Here is a 23,279-nt window from a genome sequence, read left to right as displayed (position 1 = left end):
CCAGTCACTGCTGCAGCTGCTTCCTGGTTCGAGTCTCTTGAAGAGGCTCTTCAGGTGGAGACCCCATTGGATGATATCCTAGACAGGCTTAAAGCTCTTAAGTTAGCCAATTCATTTATTTCTGATGCCGTGTTTCATTTAACTAAGCTAACGGCTAAAAATTCAGGTTTTGCCATTCAGGCGCGTAGGGCGCTATGGCTTAAATCCTGTTCAGCTGACGTTACTTCAAAGACCACGCCCTTCCCCAGGATAGGTCCAACAAATTAAGAACCAAACAGACTAATTTTCATTCCTTTCGGAACTTCAAGAGTGGTGCAGCTTCAACTTCCTCTACTACAAAACAAGAAGGAAATTCTACCCAGTCCAAGCCAGTCTGGAGACCTAACCAGGCTTGGAGCAAGGGAAAGCAGGCCAAAAAACCTGCTGCTGCCTCTAAGACAGCATGAAGGAGTAGCCCCCTATCTGGGATCGGATCTAGTTGGGGGCAGACTTTCTCTCTTCGCCCAGGCTTGGGCAAGAGACGTCCAGGATCCCTGGGCTCTGGAGATTGTTTCCCAGGGATATCTTCTGGATTTCAAAGCCTCATCTCCAAAAGGGAGATTTCATCTTTCACAATTATCTGCAAAACAGATAAAGAGAGAGGCATTCTTACGTTGTGTTCAAGACCTTCTGGTCATGGGAGTAATCCACCCAGTTCCAAGGGAGGAACAGGGGCAAGGATTCTATTCAAATCTGTTTATAGTTCCCAAAAAAGAGGGAACTTTCAGACCAATCTTGGATCTCAAGATCCTAAACAAATTTCTCAGGGTCCCATCCTTCAAGATGGAGACTATTCGAAACATCCTACCTTTGATCCAGGAGGGTCAATATATGACTACCGTCGACTTAAAGGATGCTTATCTCCACATTCCGATACACAGAGATCATCATCGGTTTCTCAGGTTTGCCTTCCTAGACAGGCATTACCAGTTTGTGGCTCTTCCCTTCGGGTTAGCCACGGCACCAAGAATCTTTACGAAAGTTCTAGGGTCCCTACTGGCGGTTCTAAGGCCAAGGGGCATAGCGGTGGCCCCTTACCTAGACGACATTCTGATTTAGGCGTCGGCTTTTCAAATCGCCAAGTCCCATACGGACATTGTTCTGGCCTTTCTGAGGTCTCACGGGTGGAAGGTGAATGAAGAAAAGAGTTCTCTCTCCCCTCTCACAAGAGTTTCCTTCCTAGGAACTCTGATAGATTCAGTAGAAATGAAGATTTTTCTGACAGAGATCAGGTTGTCAAAGCTTCTAACTTCCCGCCGTGCTCTTTATTCCACTTCTCAGCCATCAGTGGCTCAGTGTATGGAAGTAATCGGCTTAATGGTAGCGGCAATGGACATAGTTCCGTTTGCCCGCCTACATCTCAGACCACCTACTGTGAAACATGGGGGTGGCAACATCATGCTTTGGGGCTGTTTCTCTGCAAAGGGAACAGGATGACTGATCCGTGTACATGAAAGAATGAATGGGGCCATGTATCGTGAGATTTTGAGTTCAAACCTCCTTCCATCAGCAAGGGCATTGAAGATGAAACGTGGCTGGGTCTTTGAGCATGACAATGATCCCAAACACACCGCCCGGGCAACGAACGTTACTCTGCTATGAGGTATGTGCAGTTACAATTTGTTCTAGAAATGCTAGAAAATGCTGCTGATACCGGATTAATGTAAGTTAAGCCTGAATACAGTGATTTAATAGCGACTGGTATCATGCTTACTCTCAGGGGTAATACCCTTATAAAATTGCAATATAAAACGTTTGCTGGCATGTTTAATCGTTTTTATATATGCTTTGGTGATAAAACTTTATTGAAGCCTAGTTTTTTCCACATGGCTGGCTTAAATTTTGCGTAGAAACAGTTTCCTGGGGCTTTCCACTGTTGTAGTATAAAAGTTACAGTTGTTGCAGTTAAAATTACAAACTGTGACATCCAGCTTCCCTCAGGAGTCCCCTGTATGCTATAGGACATCTCTAAAGGGCTCAAAGGCTTTCCAAAGTCGTTTATTGGGGAAGGTAGGGCCACAGCAGGCTGTGGCAGTTTGTTGTGTCTGTTAAAAAAGTCTATCGTTTTTTTGATCCGTTTTTTGAATTAAGGGGTTAATCATCCATTTGCAAGTGGGTGCAATGCTCTGTTAACTTATTACATACACTGTAAAAATTTTGTTTGATTTACTGCCTTTTTTCACTGTTTTTCAAATTTTGACAAAATTTGTTTCTCTTAAAGGCACAGTACCGTTTTTTATATTTGCTTGTTAACTTGATTTAAAGTGTTTTCCAAGCTTGCTAGTCTCATTGCTAGTCTGTACAAACATGTCTGACATAGAGGAAACTCCTTGTTCATTATGTTTAAAAGCATTGGTGGAACCCCCTCTTAGAATGTGTACCAAATGTACTGATTTCACTTTAAGCAATAAAGATCATATTCTGTCTCCCTATATGCCAATGATATCCTTCTCACCCTGACAAACCCAGAAAGGGCAATTCCCGCCTTAATTGACGAACTACAGAATTTCCACACCCTTTCCAATTTTTTAATAAAATTACCCAAGTCCGAGATCCTAAATATTACACTACTTGACGAACCCGCGGAGATGGTTAAAAAAAATCAACCCTTTCAAGTGGTGTTCTTAATCCCTCAAATTTTTAGGTGTTAACTTGACCCCCAAGATTTCCTCAATATTCGAATTTAACTTCATCCCATTAAAAGACAAAATAATCAACGACCTATCCAGATGGAGGAACAAATACATTTCATGGTTAGGTCGAATTAACTTAATCAAGATGAATATTTTCCCCCGCATCCTGTATCTCCTACAAACTTTGCCGATACATGTCCCTAATACATATATCTCCACCTTACAAATTGCTTTTAGCAAATTCACATGGAATAGGAAGCATCCTAGGATTAACAGAAATATTATGATGTTACATAGAGGACAAGGTGGACTTGGTATGCCTAACTTGCAGGCATATAGGACTACCATCTTCCTACAAAGAGTCTTAGACTTATATACCCGCTCAGCAAATAAAAGATGGGTAAACATTGAATTACAATGCCTCCACACTGATTCTATAAATGAGATATGCTGGTCAACCGGCAACCCTAAGATCTCCACTATATCCAAGAACCCAATCCTAATAGAAACTCTAAATGTTTGGTTCGGGGCACTTACTTGATACTCTCATATCTCTTCCATTCCATCGTCCCTAACCTCACTACTAAATAATGGAGATTTTCAGATAGATCTCCCTATGACACATATTCCCTTAAAAGAAAAATTGACAGCTCTCCCAGCTCACTCCCTTGTCGAGGGTGAGGGGGTGGTGGAGCGGGAGATACTGATCTCACGAGGGTTTACCTGCTTCACAAATTGGTATACTTATTACAGAACTCATCATTTCTTTCATGTAATTAGCAAGAGTCCATGAGCTAGTGACGTATGGGATATACATTCCTACCAGGAGGGGCAAAGTTTCCCAAACCTCAAAATGCCTATAAATACACCCCTCACCACACCCACAATTCAGTTTTACAAACTTTGCCTCCCGTGGAGGTGGTGAAGTAAGTTTGTGCTAGATTCTACGTTGATATGCGCTTTGCAGCAGGCTGGAGCCGGTTTTCCTCTCAGAGTGCAGTGAATGTCAGAGGGATGTGAAGAGAGTATTGCCTATTTGAATTCAATGGTCTCCTTCTACGGGATTTATTTCATAGATTCTCTGTTATCGGTCGTAGAGATTCATCTCTTACCTCCCTTTTCAGATCGACGATATACTCTTATATACCATTACCTCTACTGATTCTCGTTTCAGTACTGGTTTGGCTATCTACTATATGTAGATGAGTGTCCTGGGGTAAGTAAGTCTTATTTTTTGTGACACTCTAAGCTATGGTTGGGCACTTTATATGTAAAGTTCTAAATATATGTCTTTAAACTTATATTTGCCATGATTCAGGATGATCAGTATTCCTTATTTCAGACAGTTTCATTATTTGGGATAATGCATATGAATGTTCATTTTTTCTTACCTTAAAAATTGTTTCAATTGACTTTTTTCCCTGTGGGCTGTTAGGCTCGCGGGGGCTGAAAATGCTTCAATTCATTTTTATTTTTTTTTACGTTTTTGCGCCAAAAATGTCGGCGTCTCTGGATGCGGCGTCATTCTTAGCGCCAAAATAATTTAGGCGTTGTACTTAGCACCAATAATGTGGGCGTCATTTTTGGTGGCAAAAGATGTGGGCGTCATTCTTGTCTCCACCTTTTTTTCACATTATTTCAGTCTCATTTTTCATTGCTTCTGGTTGCTAGAGGCTTGTTCATTGGCATTTTTTTCCCATTCCTGAAACTGTCATTTAAGGAATTTGATAATTTTGCTTTAAATATTGTTTTTTTCTATTACATACTGCAAGATTTCACTGTTCCTGTTTCAAAAACGTTCTAAGGGATTCCTGTTGACTGAGTTCAGTCCTACCAAAGCTAAGTTCATTTATTTTAAAATGTTATGAATGTTTTTCTTTAGCTATGGTTTGTAATAAGTTATCATGATAAACTTTTACATGCAGAATCCATTAATATTTATGCTTTATATATTTGCTTTTCATTTTACATCTTATGTACAAGAATTACTTAGAAGATTTATAAGAATATTTTTCTGATTCTATTTTAAAGGCTTTGTCTGACATCGTGCCTTCTAATAAAATTTTTAGGTCTTTTTCAAACTTCTTTTTTAATTATTGAAGTTTCAAATGACCAACAACATAATGATTTATCCTTCTCTGATGATGTTTTTTCTCATTCAGAATTTTCTTCATCAGATATTGACACTAACAAATCCACTTTTTTATTTTTTTATTAAAGTACATTTGTTCTTTGTTGAAAAGGTGTTGATTATTTTGGATATTAAGATAATTAGTTCTTTCAAGACTAACTAACATTTTATTTCTGTTTATTTATTCTTCTGTATTTTCAGATGTTTTTTTCCAGTTCCTCATATTAGGGAATGGAATAGGCTGAGAATTTCCTTTTATTCCTTCTTTAAAGGTTTTAAACTATATTCTTTGCCGGCAGTTCATTTCAATTTTGATGGTTCTCCAATTTAATGGGGCTATCTCTACTCCTGCTAATTATGCTATTGTTTCTATAGCAAAATAGTATTTATTTTTCCTTTAGATGGTTGTATCTTATTTAAGGAAAATTATTTATTTTCAGGTACTTTTCTTGGTCCTGTGATTTATTTGAATGATGTTGCAATTACTTCATTTTTTCTGTTTACTTTAAAATCAAGTATCAGATTTATTTTAGCATTATTAAAGGGCCACTAAACCCAAAATCTTTCTTTTATGATTCAGATAGAAAATACAAATTTAAACAACATTACAATTTACTTCTATTATTTATTTTGCTTCATTTTTGAGATATCCTTATTTGAAGAAAAAGCAATGCACATGGGTGAGCCAATCACATGAGACTTATTTGTGCAGCAACCAATCAGCAGCTACTGAGCATATCTAGATATGCTTTTCAGCAAAGAATAGCAAGAGAATAAAACAAATTAGATAATAGAAGTAAATTAGAAAGATGTTTAAAAATGCATTCTCTTTCTAAATCATGAAAGAAAAAATGTGGGTATCATGGCCCTTTAAGGACAAAATCTACTAGACTAGGTGCTGTTGCATTTGTCTTGTTGTTTTGCATTTGTTGATTATGCAAGTCCAGTGTGTTGACTGGTCCTTTAACTGGGTTATCATGCTAATCATTTTTTCATTTGTGTCTTCATTTGAATATTTTTGCAAATGAGGTTTATTCTATGGGGCCCATTTATCAAAGGGCTTGCGGACCTGATCCGACACTGCGGATCAGGTCCGCAAGACCTCGCTAAATGCGGAGAGCAATACGCTCTCCGCATTTAACATTGCACCAGCAGCTCACAAGAGCTACTGGTGCAACGCCGCCCCCTGCTGACTCGCGGCCAATCGGCCGCCAGCAGGGAGCTGTCAATCAACCCGATCGTATTCGATCGGGTTGATTTCCGGCGATTCCTGTCCGCCTGCTCAGAGCAGGCGGACAGGGTTATGAAGCAGCGGTCTTTAGACCGCTGCTTCATAAGTTGTGTTTCTGGCGAGTCTGAAGACTCGCCAGAAACACGGCCCTTCAAGCTCCGTACGGAGCTTGATAAATGGGCCTGCAGGTCTTTAGCTGTTTTAGCTAGAAGAATTTTGTGATTTCTAAAAAATCCATATTTCTTTCTAAGATAATCAATTATTTGGTTTATAATTGGATTAAATTCTTAACTGTTACTCTGGCCTTCAAGATTGAGTTCCAAGACTAAACTTTAAGCTCATTAGTTTGGTTGTTCTTATTAAGGAACAAATTCCCAAGTAACATGTTTTTACTTGGAAATCTTTTTCAAAATCAGCTCCCTAAGGCCTAGATTTAGAGTTCGGCGGTAAAAGGGCTGTTAACGCTCCGCGGGTTTTTTTCTGGCCGCACCATAAATTTAACTCTGGTATCGAGAGTTCAAACAAATGCTGCGTTAGGCTCCAAAAAAGGAGCGTAGAGCATTTTTACCGCAAATGCAACTCTCGATACCAGAGTTGCTTACGGACGCGGCCGGCATCAAAAACGTGCTCGTGCACGATTCTCCCATAGGAAACAATGGGGCTGTTTGAGCTGAAAAAAAACCTAACACCTGCAAAAAAGCAGCGTTCAGCTCCTAACGCAGCCCCATTGTTTCCTATGGGGAAACACCTCCTAAGTCTGCACCTAACACCCTAACATGTACCCCGAGTCTAAACACCCCTAACCTTACACTTATTAACCCCTAATCTGCCGCCCCCGCTATCGCTGACCCCTGCATTACACTTTTAACCCCTAATCTGCCGCTCCGTAAACCGCCGCCACCTACGTTATCCCTATGTACCCCTAATCTGCTGCCCTAACATCGCCGACCCCTATGTTATATTTATTAACCCCTAATCTGCCCCCCACAACGTCGCCGACACCTACCTACAATTATTAACCCCTAATCTGCCGAGCGGACCTGAGCGCTACTATAATAAAGTTATTAACCCCTAATCCGCCTCACTAACCCTATCATAAATAGTATTAACCCCTAATCTGCCCTCCCTAACATCGCCGACACCTACCTTCAATTATTAACCCCTAATCTGCCGACCGGAGCTCACCGCTATTCTAATAAATGTATTAACCCCTAAAGCTAAGTCTAACCCTAACACTAACACCCCCCTAAGTTAAATATAATTTTTATCTAACGAAATAAATTAACTCTTATTAAATAAATAATTCCTATTTAAAGCTAAATACTTACCTGTAAAATACATCCTAATATAGCTACAATATAAATTATAATTATATTATAGCTATTTTAGGATTAATATTTATTTTACAGGCAACTTTGTAATTATTTTAACCAGGTACAATAGCTATTAAATAGTTAAGAACTATTTAATAGTTACCTAGTTAAAATAATTACAAATTTACCTGTAAAATAAATCCTAACCTAAGATATAATTAAACCTAACACTACCCTATCAATAAAATAATTAAATAAACTACCTACAATTACCTACAATTAACCTAACACTACACTATCAATAAATTAATTAAACACAATTGCTACAAATAAATAAAATTAAATAAACTATCTAAAGTACAAAAAATAAAAAAGAACTAAGTTACAGAAAATAATAAAATATTTACAAACATAAGAAAAATATTACAACAATTTTAAACTAATTACACCTACTCTAAGCCCCCTAATAAAATAACAAAGCCCCCCAAAATAAAAAATTCCCTACCCTATTCTAAAATACAAATATTACAAGCTCTTTTACCTTACCAGCCCTGAACAGGGCCCTTTGCGGGGCATGCCCCAAGAATTTCAGCTCTTTTGCCTGTAAAAAAAAACATACAATACCCCCCCCCCAACATTACAACCCACCACCCACATACCCCTAATCTAACCCAAACCCCCCTTAAATAAACCTAACACTACCCCCCTGATGATCTTCCTACCTTGTCTTCACCATGCCAGGTTCACCGATCCGTCCTGGCTCCAAGATCTTCATCCAACCCAAGCGGGGGCTAGACATCCACTGAAGAAGTCCAGAAGAGGGTCCAAAGTCTTCCTCCTATCCGGCAAGAAGAGGACATCCGGACCGGCAAACATCTTCTCCAAGCGGCATCTTCTATCTTCTTCCATCCGATGACGACCGGCTCCATCTTGAAGACCTCCAGCGCGGATCCATCCTCTTCTTCCGACGACTAGACGACGAATGACGGTTCCTTTAAGGGACGTCATCCAAGATGGCGTCCCTCGAATTCCCATTGGCTGATAGGATTCTATCAGCCAATCGGAATTAAGGTAGGAATTTTCTGATTGGCTGATGGAATCAGCCAATCAGAATATAGTTCAATCCGATTGGCTGATCCAATCAGCCAATCAGATTGAGCTCGCATTCTATTGGCTGTTCCGATCAGCCAATAGAATGCGAGCTCAATCTGATTGGCTGATTGGATCAGCCAATCGGATTGAACTATATTCTGATTGGCTGATTCCATCAGCCAATCAGAAAATTCCTACCTTAATTCCGATTGGCTGATAGAATCCTATCAGCCAATCGGAATTCGAGGGACGCCATCTTGGATGACGTCCCTTAAAGGAACCGTCATTCGTCGTCTAGTCGTCGGAAGAAGAGGATGGATCCGCGCTGGAGGTCTTCAAGATGGAGCCGGTCGTCATCGGATGGAAGAAGATAGAAGATGCCGCTTGGAGAAGATGTTTGCCGGTCCGGATGTCCTCTTCTTGCCGGATAGGAGGAAGACTTTGGACCCTCTTCTGGACTTCTTCAGTGGATGTCTAGCCCCCGCTTGGGTTGGATGAAGATCTTGGAGCCAGGACGGATCGGTGAACCTGGCATGGTGAAGACAAGGTAGGAAGATCATCAGGGGGGTAGTGTTAGGTTTATTTAAGGGGGGTTTGGGTTAGATTAGGGGTATGTGGGTGGTGGGTTGTAATGTTGGGGGGGGGGTATTGTATGTTTTTTTTTACAGGCAAAAGAGCTGAAATTCTTGGGGCATGCCCCGCAAAGGGCCCTGTTCAGGGCTGGTAAGGTAAAAGAGCTTGTAATATTTGTATTTTAGAATAGGGTAGGGAATTTTTTATTTTGGGGGGCTTTGTTATTTTATTAGGGGGCTTAGAGTAGGTGTAATTAGTTTAAAATTGTTGTAATATTTTTCTTATGTTTGTAAATATTTTATTATTTTCTGTAACTTAGTTCTTTTTTATTTTTTGTACTTTAGATAGTTTATTTAATTTTATTTATTTGTAGCAATTGTGTTTAATTAATTTATTGATAGTGTAGTGTTAGGTTAATTGTAGGTAATTGTAGGTAGTTTATTTAATTATTTTATTGATAGGGTAGTGTTAGGTTTAATTATATCTTAGGTTAGGATTTATTTTACAGGTAAATTTGTAATTATTTTAACTAGGTAACTATTAAATAGTTCTTAACTATTTAATAGCTATTGTACCTGGTTAAAATAATTACAAAGTTGCCTGTAAAATAAATATTAATCCTAAAATAGCTATAATATAATTATAATTTATATTGTAGCTATATTAGGATGTATTTTACAGGTAAGTATTTAGCTTTAAATAGGAATTATTTATTTAATAAGAGTTAATTTATTTCGTTAGATAAAAATTATATTTAACTTAGGGGGGTGTTAGTGTTAGGGTTAGACTTAGCTTTAGGGGTTAATACATTTATTAGAATAGCGGTGAGCTCCGGTCGGCAGATTAGGGGTTAATAATTGAAGGTAGGTGTCGGCGATGTTAGGGAGGGCAGATTAGGGGTTAATACTATTTATGATAGGGTTAGTGAGGCGGATTAGGGGTTAATAACTTTATTATAGTAGCGCTCAGGTCCACTCGGCAGATTAGGGGTTAATAAGTGTAGGTAGGTGTCGGCGACGTTGTGGGGGGCAGATTAGGGGTTAATAAATATAACATAGGGGTCGGCGATGTTAGGGGTAGCAGATTAGGGGTACATAGGGATAACGTAGGTGGCGGCGATTTGCGGTCGGAAGATTAGGGGTTAATTATTTTAAGTAGCTTGCGGCGACGTTGTGGGGGGCAAGTTAGGGGTTAATAGATATAATACAGGGGTCGGCGGTGTTAGGGGCAGCAGATTAGGGGTACATAAGTATAACGTAGGTGGCGGTCGGCAGATTAGGGGTTAAAAATTTGAATCGAGTGGCGGCGATGTGGGGGGACCTCGGTTTAGGGGTACATAGGTAGTTTATGGGTGTTAGTGTACTTTAGGGTACAGTAGTTAAGAGCTTTATAAACCGGCGTTAGCCAGAAAGCTCTTAACTCCTGCTATTTTCAGGCGGCTGGAATCTTGTCGTTAGAGCTCTAACGCTCACTGCAGAAACGACTCTAAATACCAGCGTTAGGAAGATCCCATTGAAAAGATAGGCTACGCAAATGGCGTAGGGGGATCTGCGGTATGGAAAAGTCGCGGCTGAAAAGTGAGCGTTAGACCCTTTAATCACTGACTCCAAATACCAGCGGGCGCCCAAAACCAGCGTTAGGAGCCTCTAACGCTGGTTTTGACGGCTACCGCCGAACTCTAAATCTAGGCCTAAATTTGCAATGTATGTGCCGTATTCCAGCTTTGCTGGTAAGGGGCAGGTTAAGATTTTTTTGAAATTTGTTGTTTTGCAAATTTCTTTGATTTTGGATACAGAATAAAGTTCAGAGTAAACCGCCTGTGAGAAGCCTTTTTTTCTCTTTAATATTCCAGCTATTCCAGTAAGCCTAACACTTTTAGTGTGTTTCGATCCTATATATTTTGGGATAATGTTGAAGCGTGGCTGATCACCAGTTGGGGCTCAAGTGCTGCTCAGACCTGGAATCTTCTGGGGTATTTCTTCCAGTTCCATTTTTAGGAACTGGGTTTTGGGGTTTTTATTCAAACCTATTCATTGTTCCAAAGATAGAAAATCTATTTGTTATATAAATGTATCATCTTTTAGATTGGTATTTATATGGTCTATTCTGCCTTTTGTTGGTCAGTGATGGCATTATTTGTTTTCATTAGATACAATAAATGCGTATCTTCATTTTCTGTTTTCATTCAGATTATTTTCTGAGGCTGTGGAATCTCATATGATTCAACTTTGTTCTTTCAGGACATAGTTAGAGGATCTTTTTTTCAAAAGCTCTTGATTCCTCACATAAGGGTCACCTTTTTTAGGTTTCCAGATAGTTTGTGTCCCTGTCTTTGTCTCTATCAGACAAGGGACAATTTTATTGGGTTCCGTCTGTCGGTACCTTTAGTCTCTATTATTTCCTTCAATTGCTATATATGCATAGGAGTTTTAGGTCTTATGGCCACAGCATTGGATTCAATTCCCTTTGCTCATTTTCAATAGAAATAACCTTTTCCAGTTTTTTATGCTGAATTATGGTACAGGGTTTCTAGGATTCCACATTTTAAATCTTCGAATCCTAATATTTATCTATCTTGATTTGGTGGTTAAGATCACCATCATTTAGTTCTACAGGTCTCTTTGTTTCTTTCAACCTGGGCCATGATCTTTACAGATGTGAGTCTTTTTGGTTGGGAGGCTGTCTGAGGATCTCTGTCAGCACAAGGGGTTCGGAAATCTCAGGAGGCGAGATTACCATTTGATATTTTAGAACTCCGTGCATTCTCAGAGTTTTTCAGTTAGTTTCTTTTTGAAGAAGAGACATTTTTTGTTTTTCAGACAATATCACTACTATGGTGTATGTCAATCATCAGGGTGGGACTATCAGTCCTTAGGCTGTGACAGAAGTGTCTCGGATATTAGCTTGGGCTAAATCCAGCTCCTATCTCAATTCTGTGTTTTTTTTCCCAGGTATAGATATTCGGGAAGCGGATTATCTCTGTTAATCAAGCTTTACATCCGGGAGAATGGTCTCTCATACCCAGATATATTTTTCAATTTTTCAGATGTGAGCATTTCTAGAAATAGATCTGTTGGCATCTCATCTGAATAAAAAACTTCCCAGGGGCCTATTCAGGCGGAAGTAGTGTATGCATTGGCATTTCTTTGGAATTATCTTTTTGCCTATATCTTTCCGCCTCTAGTTCTTCTTCCAAAGTGATTTCCAAAATTCTTATGGAGTATTTGTTTGTTCTGCTGGTGGCTCCAGCATGGCCTCTCAGGTTTTGGTATGCGGATCTCATTTGGATGGCCAGTTGCCAACCTTGGACACTTCCGTTTAAACCAGACCTTCTTTCTCAAGGCCCATTTTTTCCATCAGGATGGAGATTGAACGATTGATTTTTAGTCATAGAGGTTCTCTGACTCATTGATTAATACTATATTTCAGGCTCGTAAATCTGTCTCTAGAAAGATTTATTATTGAGTCTGGAAGACCTACTTTTCTTGGCATTCTTTTAAAATTCATAGAATTTTATAATTTTTTCAGGTTGGTTTGGATAAGGTTTTGTCTTCAGTTCTTTGATAGGACTAATCTCTACTCTTTCTGTTCTTTTTTCACAGAAAGATTGCTAATCATCCTGATATTCATTGTTTTGTACAGGCTTTGGTCCGTATCAAGCCTGTCATTAATTCAATCTCTCCTCTTTGGAGTTTCAATTTGGTGCTGAGGGCTTTACAGGTTCCTCCGTTTGAAACTATGCATTTTCTGTACATTAATTACTTTCTTGGAAAAGTATTGTTCCTTTGGTTATTTCTTCTGCTAGAAGAGTTTTTGAGTTATCTGCTCTTTTTTGTTAATATCCTTTTCTGATTTTTCATCAGGATAAGGCAGTGTTACTTCCTGATATTCATCATTTTTGGTTTTGATTCGTATCAAACCTGTCATTAAGCCAATTTCTCCTCCTTAGAGTCTTAATTTGGTTCTGAAGGCTTTTCAGGCTCTTCTATTTGAGCATATGTTTGCTCTGGGCATTAATTACTTTCATGGAAAGTATTGTTCTTTTTGGACATCTCTTCAGCTAGAACAGTTTTTGAATTATCTGTTCTTTCTTCTGAATCTCTTTTTTCTGATTTTTTTCATCAGGATAAGGTGGTTTTCGCTGTCCTCATTTCAATTCTTACCTAAAGTTGTAAATTCTAACAACATTAGGGAGGACTTTTTGTTTTCCTAAGACTTCTTTGCTGAGATTCTTACTTTCTTTGGATATGGTAAGAGTTTTTGAAATTCTATGTTGTAGCTATTCAGATTTCAGATAGACTTCTAGTCTCTTTGTTATCTTTTCTGGTTTTAGGAAGGTCAAAAGGCTTCTGCCATTTATTTGGCATTCTGATTAAACTTTTGATTCATCATGCTTATTTGGAGTCGGGGGGATTCCCGTCTCAGAGGTTTACGGCTCATTCTACTAGGTAAGTTTCTACTTCCTGGGTTTTTTAAGAATGAAGCTTCTGTTGATCAGATTTGCAAAGCAATGACTTGGTCTTCTTTGCATACTTTTACTATGTTCTACCATTTTGATGTTTTCTCTTCTTTAGAAGCAGTTTTGGTAGAATGGTACTTCAGGCAGCTGTTTCAGTTTGATTCTTCTGCTTATAATTTCAGTTTTTTTCATTATAAAAATTGAAACTTTTTTGTTTTGGGTAGTGGATTAATTTTTCAGCGGAATTGGCTGTCTTTATTTTATCCCTCCCTCCCTAGTGACTCTTGCGTGGAAGTTCCACATCTTGGGTATTTATTATCCCATACGTCACTAGCTCATGGACTCTTGCTAATTACATGAAAGAAAACATAATTTATGTAAGAACTTACCTGATAAATTCATTTCTTTCATATTAGCAAGAGTCCATGAGGCCCACCCTTTTTGTGGTGGTTATGATTTTTTTGTATAAAGCACAATTATTCCAATTCCTTATTTGATGCTTTCGCTCCTTTCTTATCACCCCACTTCTTGGCTATTCGTTAAACTGAATTGTGGGTGTGGTGATGGGTGTATTTATAGGCATTTTGAGGTTTGGGAAACTTTGCCCCTCCTGGTAGGAATGTATATCCCATACGTCACTAGCTCATGGACTCTTGCTAATATGAAATAAATGAATTTATCAGGTAAGTTCTTGCATAAATTATGTTTTATGCATGTGTCCGTATCTCTTAAAACAAGTTAGTTTAACCTCCTGTTTGCTGGTACAACTGAATTACTGTGTCGCAAAATGATGTAGGTCTAAAATGTGTGTCACCAACATGAAAAGTTTGGAAAGCTCTGATCTAGATTGATGCCTTGTCTACTTAAACTTGCTGTGCTAGCCTGCGGGGCGTTGTGGCTGAAATTTTGGTCAGCTGAGAAGCCTACCTGTGGCTTAGTGGCACAGCCTAGGCTCTATAACACTGCAGATGCAGGTTCAATATTCAATTTGACAAAGACATGTGACAACCGTGGCCATATATGGCTTATATTTAATGTTTCCTCCCAGTCCAAGCTTCTGGCTCTTCCTTACAAGGGTGAGACCTTGTTGGGATGTGAGACCTTTTTGGACCCGGTCTGGCAGAATTAACCTCTGACTTTACGGGTAGAAAAAGGTATTTTCAACCACACGTCAAGTGGGATAGAATAGAGGAAGTCTTCCTTTGCCTCTTTCTGCAGGGAAAGTCCAGTCTTTGGGAATCCCAACCAGTCTTGGTCCAGGGAGTAGCAATCTAAGATTTCCTCCCAGGGGTAGATTTCTCCTTTCTAGAGTATCTGCAGTCCAGGTATGATGAGAGGCTTTCTTGAACTGGGTTCAGGACATTCCTCTCTGGGAGTGATAGTTCCAGTCAAGGAATGGGATCTAGGTATTTATCTCAAATTTCTCAGAGTACAGTCCTTCAAAGTAGTATACATTCTGCTTTGATTCAAGAGGGCCATTCGGATCTCTTAGAGGATAGATCTAATTCAGCTTTAAGAGACTTTTTTCCATGGTGGTTTCTCAGGGCGCATGTTTCTGGAAAACACAATGCAGATACATATAACAATATAACAGTAAAGACATTTGTTCACATTTTGGACTCATTGAACCTCCATTTTAACTCTAAAAAAAATTACTAGTTGTCAGGCCACTCTCGGACCCTTTTGATATAGGTGAGGTGAGTGAGACATAATAACCATAGCGAAAATCTTTTCGGATCTATTATTAGATATACATCAGCGGGTGAGCACCGCTTGTAGTGAAGCATGATGGTAGCAGTTAGGGAGTTGACTATTGTAATAATAGGTCTCATATGGCCCCCATCCCACAACTTAATCAAAAAGAGAGAAGGGGAGCTGGTGACTGAGGTACAGAAATATTAAATGAAATTACTGCTGAGAGAACAATATAATAATGTCAGACACAAAATTACACGGTATAACACACTCTGATAAGACAATCTTTCAGGTAAACATTAGAAGTCTACATACAATGAAAGTTTCATAAGTGACAATAGAAAGACGGTTTGACATTCCCCACACTAGTAATACTAACTGTACATTTATATCAAATATTATAAGGGTACTTAGAGTACTAGATCGTTTGTACATGGAACACAATATTCTCAATCTATCAAATTAGAGACTGATATAATCTTGTCTCTATAACCTCAGCTGAAGATACCTGAGAAACATGTAATGGCATATTTACATATTGGCAGTACGTATAGAAAGTTGTAGATAGGTTGTTCTTAAAATTAAGTCTCGCTGAGATGTCATATCTGTGGCATTATCAATAGAGCAGATAGGCCACAACAAGTATATGGTGGCCAATATCAAATAGTTGGTGGTCTAAAGGTGTAATAGAGCATGCCTATAACTCTAGACATACACTGTACGAAACACAGGGCCACAAACACTCCTGGTCCCCCATAGCATGGTCACAAACATTTACACACCTTGTTAAAAAGAAAGTGGATCTCGATTTATAATCATATATGTGACAAAAGCAGTAGATATAGGTCTGGAGGCTCTCACTTCTCCAGAATTGTAATCTACACACCCATATAGCCAGGTATCCGTCAGTTATGAGAGAAGAGACACCATTAACCAACGCAATGTACAATATCAGAGTTATTATAAAGCATTGCGTCTCAAAATATAGAATTAAACTAAAGAGTCATCATGTGTATGGGACAATAATACAGTGTCCAACAGGTATGAGTTCCTTGAGAAGGAGTATATAAGGTAACCATCCTACCCGATACCAGATCTAGTGTACCGTTGAAAGCCCCATGCGTAAAGTACATATGGCTCCTGGTGCATGGATGCGTTGAAGAAAATGACCATAAGAAGTTCCCCAACTCTAGAGCAGCAGTTTACCTACTCTGCTAACCCCAGCGGAGCCTTCACCCATAGAAGTTGGAGTGGATCTACTAACGGACATGGGGCAGCAAGTTGCTGGTGAGTCACCTCGGAGTACGCCCCTCTAGGCTCTGGCATGAAAACCAGCATGGCCAACCTCCTGGCGCCATCTGGATCCTTCCAACTTGTAAATAGTAACTCCCAGGGATTGGCCGCATCCCCCAGAGTGGAGGTCAAAAGAGGATGTGGAAAGCAATCCAGGCCCGGCAGTTGTATAGTGGTTGTTCCGCAATTCTCTGCCAATGGCCCTGTACTGTTAAGGTGCAGCAATAGTTGCATGCATACATCGTGTTCCCCTGCCCCCGCTGTCTCTGTCGAATCGGTCCACATGGCTGTTTGTTTCACAAGCTGAGATAGACTGTTATAGCTGTTGTCGATCTGCCCCTCAAGCCTTGTTAAGGCTATTTTCATTGCAATAAATAGTTCTCCCATTTTGAGGATATAGAGCCAGGATAGAAGCTGCTACTATACCCGGTTTCCCTGGGGGGGGGGGGGGGGGATTTAGCTTTTGCTCCCAAGGGAGTAGAGTAGAGTCCAGTTTGTCCGGGTTAATGAGCTCAGTCACTGAAAATTTTACAGAAGAAATATATACGTATATATGTGTGGCCACACAAAGAAAAAATATAATTAAAAGTTAGAACACACTGACAGAATGTCCAAAAAAAATCCCTTCCAAATTAGTTCACTAAAAACTGGTAGACAATGTTCACCGGTTTTAATTCAGATGATGTTTATGATTCTGGAAATGTCCCAAAAATAATGTTTATAGGAATAGCCCCCACTGTTCCTCTTACCGGACCTCCACTTGTTGTTTGTTTTCCGTCTGCTGTGCAGCTGCAGACCTATGTACCTCTGCTCCTGGTAGATTCTCAATACCGGGCTCCAGCGTCAGCACGTACAATCCCCGATCACGTGACTGATCCAACAACCAGGATTGGCTTCCAGTACGGGAATCTTGAAAACGGAGTGCTGGGGGGTATTTTAAATGATGATCCTGTAGTCGATGATATTAAAGCAGGTAAAGTGCACTATTACCAATGGCATCCACAAGTTTTATCCTCAATTACGCGTTTTGGCGCTCACTCATGCGCCTTTATCAAAAATAATTCATCAGAAGGGTTTGTCAGTCAGTACTCCAAAGGGTCAGATTTCTGCACTGTCAGATCTGCCAGATGTTTAATCTTTTGTTCAGGCCCTGGTCAGAATCAGGCCTGCGTTTAAACCTGTTGCTCCTCCTTGGAGTTTAAACCATGTTCTTAAAGTTTTGCAGCAAGCTCAATTTGAGCCAATGCATTCTGTTGATATTAAGTTGTTATCTTGGAAGGTTTTGTTTCTTCTTGCTCGCAGAGTTTCTGAACTCTCGGCCCTGCAGTGTGATTCCCCTTACCTTATTTTTCATGCGGATAAGGCAATATAAATCAGGAAATCGTTGTTCCTTCTTTTGGTCCCAATCCCTCTTCCCAGGAGGAATGTCTTATGCATAACCTGGATGTTGCTCTAAACTTTTATCTACAAGCTACTTAAGATTTTCAGCAAGCTTCTGCCCTGTTTGTTGTTTTCTCTGGAAAACGTAAGGGTCAGAAGGCAACTTTTACTACCCTTTCCCTCTGGTTAAGAAGTATGATTCGTTTTGCTTATAAGACAGCTGGACAGCAGCCTCCTGAGAGAATTATGGCTCATTCCACTCGGGCTGTCTCCTCATCTTGGGCTTTCAAAAATGAAGCTTCTGTGGAACAGATTTGCAAGGCGGCAACATGGTCCTCTTTGCATACTTTTTCCAAATTCTACAAATTTGATACTTTTGCCTCAGCTGAGGCCTTTTTTGGGAGAAAGGTTCTTCAAGCGGTGGTGCCTTGTAATTGGAATGGCGTTGTGGACTCTCCATGCCATAGGAAAGAAAACAAAATGTATGCTTAACTATTACATTTCTTTCTTTCCGGACATGTAGATTCCACAGCCCCATCCTTTTTTTAACAACTTTGATAGTTTTTTTTCTGTAAACCTCAGGCACCTCTATACCCTTGTATTATCTTCTTTTTCCATTTCCCTTCAACTGAATGACTGGGGGTTATGAGTAAGGGAAGTGACACTTAACAGCTCTGCTGGGGTGCTCTTTGGCTCCTTCTGGTCAGTAGTTGAAAATCCCACTAGTAATGACTTATAAATAAATATTTCTCTATACTGTTTATCTAATGGTATTTTGGTACAATATATATTTATACCTATATGTAAAAGGTATATATTTAGAATATATTTTGCTGTGTGCAGAACATAGGAATGTGAAATATTTACAGTAAATACATAGTTAAAACCTTTATTAAATATAAATATTGCATAAATGTTTTTTTCATGTTTTCATCTGCTTAACTGCAAAGGGATCAAATGCACTTATATATATAGTATGTCTTTATGTGTATCATAAATACATCTTAAACTAAAACAAAGATCTGACTTAAAATAAATAGCTCTGCTCGTTTTCCAATTTTTTTCTCCTATATGGTCCTAAGATCTTTTTTTGTTCTAGAGGCATTGTTTATATTGTATTCAATGTTTTTATGTGAGAGCTGCATTTACATTTTGTTTAAGAGTCTACTTATAAAAATGTGAAGCGTTATTTAATGCTCCCGCTTGAGCGTTTACTGCGCTAGAAGTAAGCTTTTTGCGCTCATCGGGTTGTACTCATATTATAAGTTGAAAGCAAACTGTTTGCGCTCTTGCGCTAACCTGATGATCGCAAAAAAGCCAACGTTAGAATATTGTGTGCGAATACATGTATTCCCCCATAGAAGTCAATGGACCAAAAAAGTGTGTGTGGGGGGGACTCACGTGCAAACCAATATTTCTCCAACATAGGTGTGTCCGGTCCACGGCGTCATCCTTACTTGTGGGATATTCTCTTCCCCAACAGGAAATGGCAAAGAGCCCAGCAAAGCTGGTCACATGATCCCTCCTAGGCTCCGCCTACCCCAGTCATTCTCTTTGCCGTTGTACAGGCAACATCTCCACGGAGATGGCTTAGAGTTTTTTAGTGTTTAACTGTAGTTTTTCATTATTCAATCAAGAGTTTGTTATTTTCAAATAGTGCTGGTACGTACTATTTACTCAGAAACAGAAAAGAGATGAAGAATTCTGTTTGTATGAGGAAAATGATTTTAGCAACCGTAACTAAAATCCATGGCTGTTCCACACAGGACTGTTGAGAGCAATTAACTTCAGTTGGGGGAACAGTTTGCAGTCTCTTGCTGCTTGAGGTATGACACATTCTAACAAGACGAGGTAATGCTGGAAGCTGTCATTTTCCCTATGGGATCCGGTAAGCCATGTTTATTACGATTGTAAATAAGGGCTTCACAAGGGCTTATTTAAACTGTAGACTTTTTTTGGGCTAAATCGATTGATATTAACACTTATTTAGCCTTGAGGAATCATTTATTCTGGGTATTTTGATTTAATAATATCGGCAGGCACTGTTTTAGACACCTTATTCTTTAGGGGCTTTCCCAAAGCATAGGCAGAGTCTCATTTTCGCGCCGGTGTTGCGCACTTGTTTTTGAGAGGCATGGCATGCAGTCGCATGTGAGAGGAGCTCTGATACTCATAAAAGACTTCTGAAGGCGTCATTTGGTATCGTATTCCCCTTTGGGTTTGGTTGGGTCTCAGCAAAGCAGATACCAGGGACTGTAAAGGGGTTTAAAGCTTAAAACGGCTCCGGTTCCGTTATTTTAAGGGTTAAAGCTTCCAAAATTGGTGTGCAATATTTTCAAGGCTTTAAGACGCTGTGGTGAAAATTTGGTGAATTTTGAACAATTCCTTCATGTTTTTTCGCAATTGCAGTAATAAAGTGTGTTCAGTTTAAAATTTAAAGTGACAGTAACGGTTTTATTTTAAAACGTTTTTTGTACTTTCTGATCAAGTTTATGCCTGTTTAACATGTCTGAACTACCAGATAGACTGTGTTCTGAATGTGGGGAAGCCAGAATTCCTATTCATTTAAATAAATGTGATTTATGTGATAATGACAATGATGCCCAAGATGATTCCTCAAGTGAGGGGAGTAAGCATGGTACTGCATCATTCCCTCCTTCGTCTACACGAGTCTTGCCCACTCAGGAGGCCCCTAGTACATCTAGCGCGCCAATACTCCTTACTATGCAACAATTAACGGCTGTAATGGATAATTCTGTCAAAAACATTTTAGCCAAAATGAACCCTTGTCAGCGTAAGCGTGGATGCTCTGTTTTAGTTACTGAAGAGCATGACGACGCTGATATTAATATCTCTGAAGGGCCCCTAACCCAATTTGAGGGGGCCAGGGAGGTTTTGTCTGAGGGAGAAATTACTGATTTAGGGAACATTTCTCAGCAGGCTGAATCTGATGTGATTACATTTAAATTTAAATTGGAACATCTCCGCATTTTGCTTAAGGAGGTATTATCCACTCTGGATGATTGTGATTAGTCATCCCAGAGAAACTATGTAAAATGGACAAGTTCCTAGAGGTGCCGGGGCTCCCAGAAGCTTTTCCTATACCCAAGCGGGTGGCGGACATTGTTAATAAAGAATGGGAAAGGCCCGGTATTCCTTTCGTCCCTCCCCCCATATTTAAAAAATTGTTTCCTATGGTCGACCCCAGAAAGGACTTATGGCAGTCAGTCCCCAAGGTCGAGGGAGCGGTTTCTACTTTAAACAAACGCACCACTATTCCCATAGAGGATAGTTGTGCTTTCAAAGATCCTATGGATAAAAAATTAGAAGGTTTGCTTAAAAAGATGTTTGTTCAGCAGGGTTACCTTCTACAACCCATTTCATGCATTGTCCCTGTCACTACAGCCGCATATTTCTGGTTTGATGAACTGCTTAAGGTGCTCGATAGTGACTCTCCTCCTTATGAGGAGATTATGGACAGAATCAATGCTCTCAAATTGGCTAATTCTTTCACTCTAGACGCCTCTTTGCAATTGGCTAAGTTAGCGGCTAAGAACTCTGGGTTTGCTATTGTGGCGCGCAGAGCGCTTTGGTTGAAATCTTGGTCGGCTGATGCGTCTTCCAAGAACAAGCTACTAAACATTCCTTTCAAGGGGAAAACGCTGTTTGGTCCTGACTTGAAAGAGATTATATCTGATATCACTGGGGGTAAGGGCCACGCCCTTCCTCAGGATCGGCCCTTCAAGGCAAAAAATAGACCTAATTTTCGTCCCTTTCGTAAAAACGGACCAGCCCAAGGTGCTACGTCCTCTAAGCAAGAGGGTAATACTTCTCAGGCCAAGCCAGCTTGGAGACCAATGCAAGGCTGGAACAAGGGAAAGCAGGCCAAGAAACCTGCCACTGCTACCAAGACAGCATGAAATATTGGCCCCCGATCCGGGACCGGATCTGGTGGGGGGCAGACTCTCTCTCTTCGCTCAGGCTTGGGCAAGAGATGTTCTGGATCCTTGGGCGCTAGAAATAGTCTCCCAGGGTTATCTTCTGGAATTCAAGAGACTTCCCCCAAGGGGGAGGTTCCACAAGTCGCAGTTGTCTTCAGACCACATAAAAAGACAGGCGTTCTTACATTGTGTAGAAGACCTGTTAATAATGGGAGTGATTCATCCTGTTCCATTAAGAGAACAAGGGATGGGGTTCTACTCCAATCTGTTCATAGTTCCCAAAAAAGAGGGAACGTTCAGACCAATCCTAGATCTCAAGATCTTAAACAAATTTCTCAAGGTCCCATCGTTCAAGATGGAAACCATTCGAACTATCCTTCCTTCCATCCAGGAAGGTCAATTTATGACCACGGTGGATTTAAAGGATGCGTATCTACATATTCCTATCCACAAGGAACATCATCGGTTCCTAAGGTTTGCATTCCTGGACAAACATTACCAGTTCGTGGCGCTTCCTTTCGGATTAGCCACTGCTCCAAGGATTTTCACAAAGGTACTAGGGTCCCTTCTAGCGGTGCTAAGACCAAGGGGCATTGCAGTAGTACCTTACCTGGACGACATTCTGATTCAAGCGTCGTCCCTTCCTCAAGCAAAGGCTCACACGGACATTGTCCTGGCCTTTCTCAGATCTCACGGCTGGAAAGTGAACGTGGAAAAGAGTTCTCTATCCCCGTCAACAAGGGTTCCCTTCTTGGGAACAATTATAGACTCCTTAGAAATGAGGATCTTTCTAACAGAGGCCAGAAAAACAAAGCTTCTGGACTCTTGTCGGATACTTCATTCCGTTCCTCTTCCTTCCATAGCTCAGTGCATGGAAGTGATCGGGTTGATGGTGGCGGCGATGGACATAGTTCCTTTTGCGCGCATTCATCTAAGACCATTACAACTGTGCATGCTCAGTCAGTGGAATGGGGACTATACAGACTTGTCTCCGAAGATACAAGTAAATCAGAGGACCAGAGACTCACTCCGTTGGTGGCTGTCCCTGGACAATCTGTCTCAAGGGATGATGTTCCACAGACCAGAGTGGGTCATTGTCACGACCGACGCCAGTCTGATAGGCTGGGGCGCGGTCTGGGGATCCCTGAAAGCTCAGGGTCTTTGGTCTCGGGAAGAATCTCTTCTACCGATAAATATTCTGGAACTGAGAGCGATATTCAATGCGCTCCAGGCCTGGCCCCAGCTTGCGAGGACCAGGTTCATACGGTTTCAATCAGACAACATGACGACTGTTGCGTACATCAACCATCAGGGGGGAACAAGGAGTTCCCTAGCGATGGAAGAAGTAACCAAAATTATTCTTTGGGCGGAGTCTCACTCCTGCCACCTGTCTGCTATCCACATCCCAGGAGTGGAAAATTGGGAAGCGGATTTTCTGAGTCGTCAGACATTGCATCCGGGGGAGTGGGAACTCCATCCGGAAATCTTTGCCCGAGTCA

General features: G+C 40.3%; 1 long non-coding RNA gene across 1 annotated transcript in view; it reads right to left on the bottom strand.

The window, feature by feature from the left end:
• Window positions 1-14,477: 14,477 nt before the first annotated feature.
• LOC128645377 (uncharacterized) overlaps window positions 14,478-23,279 on the bottom strand; it is a 50,253-nt gene continuing 41,451 nt past the window's right edge. Inside the window, exon 2 of the long non-coding RNA XR_008400108.1 lies at window positions 14,478-15,026. This is a non-coding gene — a long non-coding RNA (uncharacterized LOC128645377). The remainder of the gene's footprint in view (window positions 15,027-23,279) is intronic.

The sequence above is a fragment of the Bombina bombina genome, chromosome 1, assembly GCF_027579735.1.
Source record: "Bombina bombina isolate aBomBom1 chromosome 1, aBomBom1.pri, whole genome shotgun sequence".
Classification (NCBI taxonomy): Eukaryota; Metazoa; Chordata; class Amphibia; order Anura; family Bombinatoridae; genus Bombina; species Bombina bombina.
This window is presented reverse-complemented; position numbering and strand designations above follow the sequence as displayed.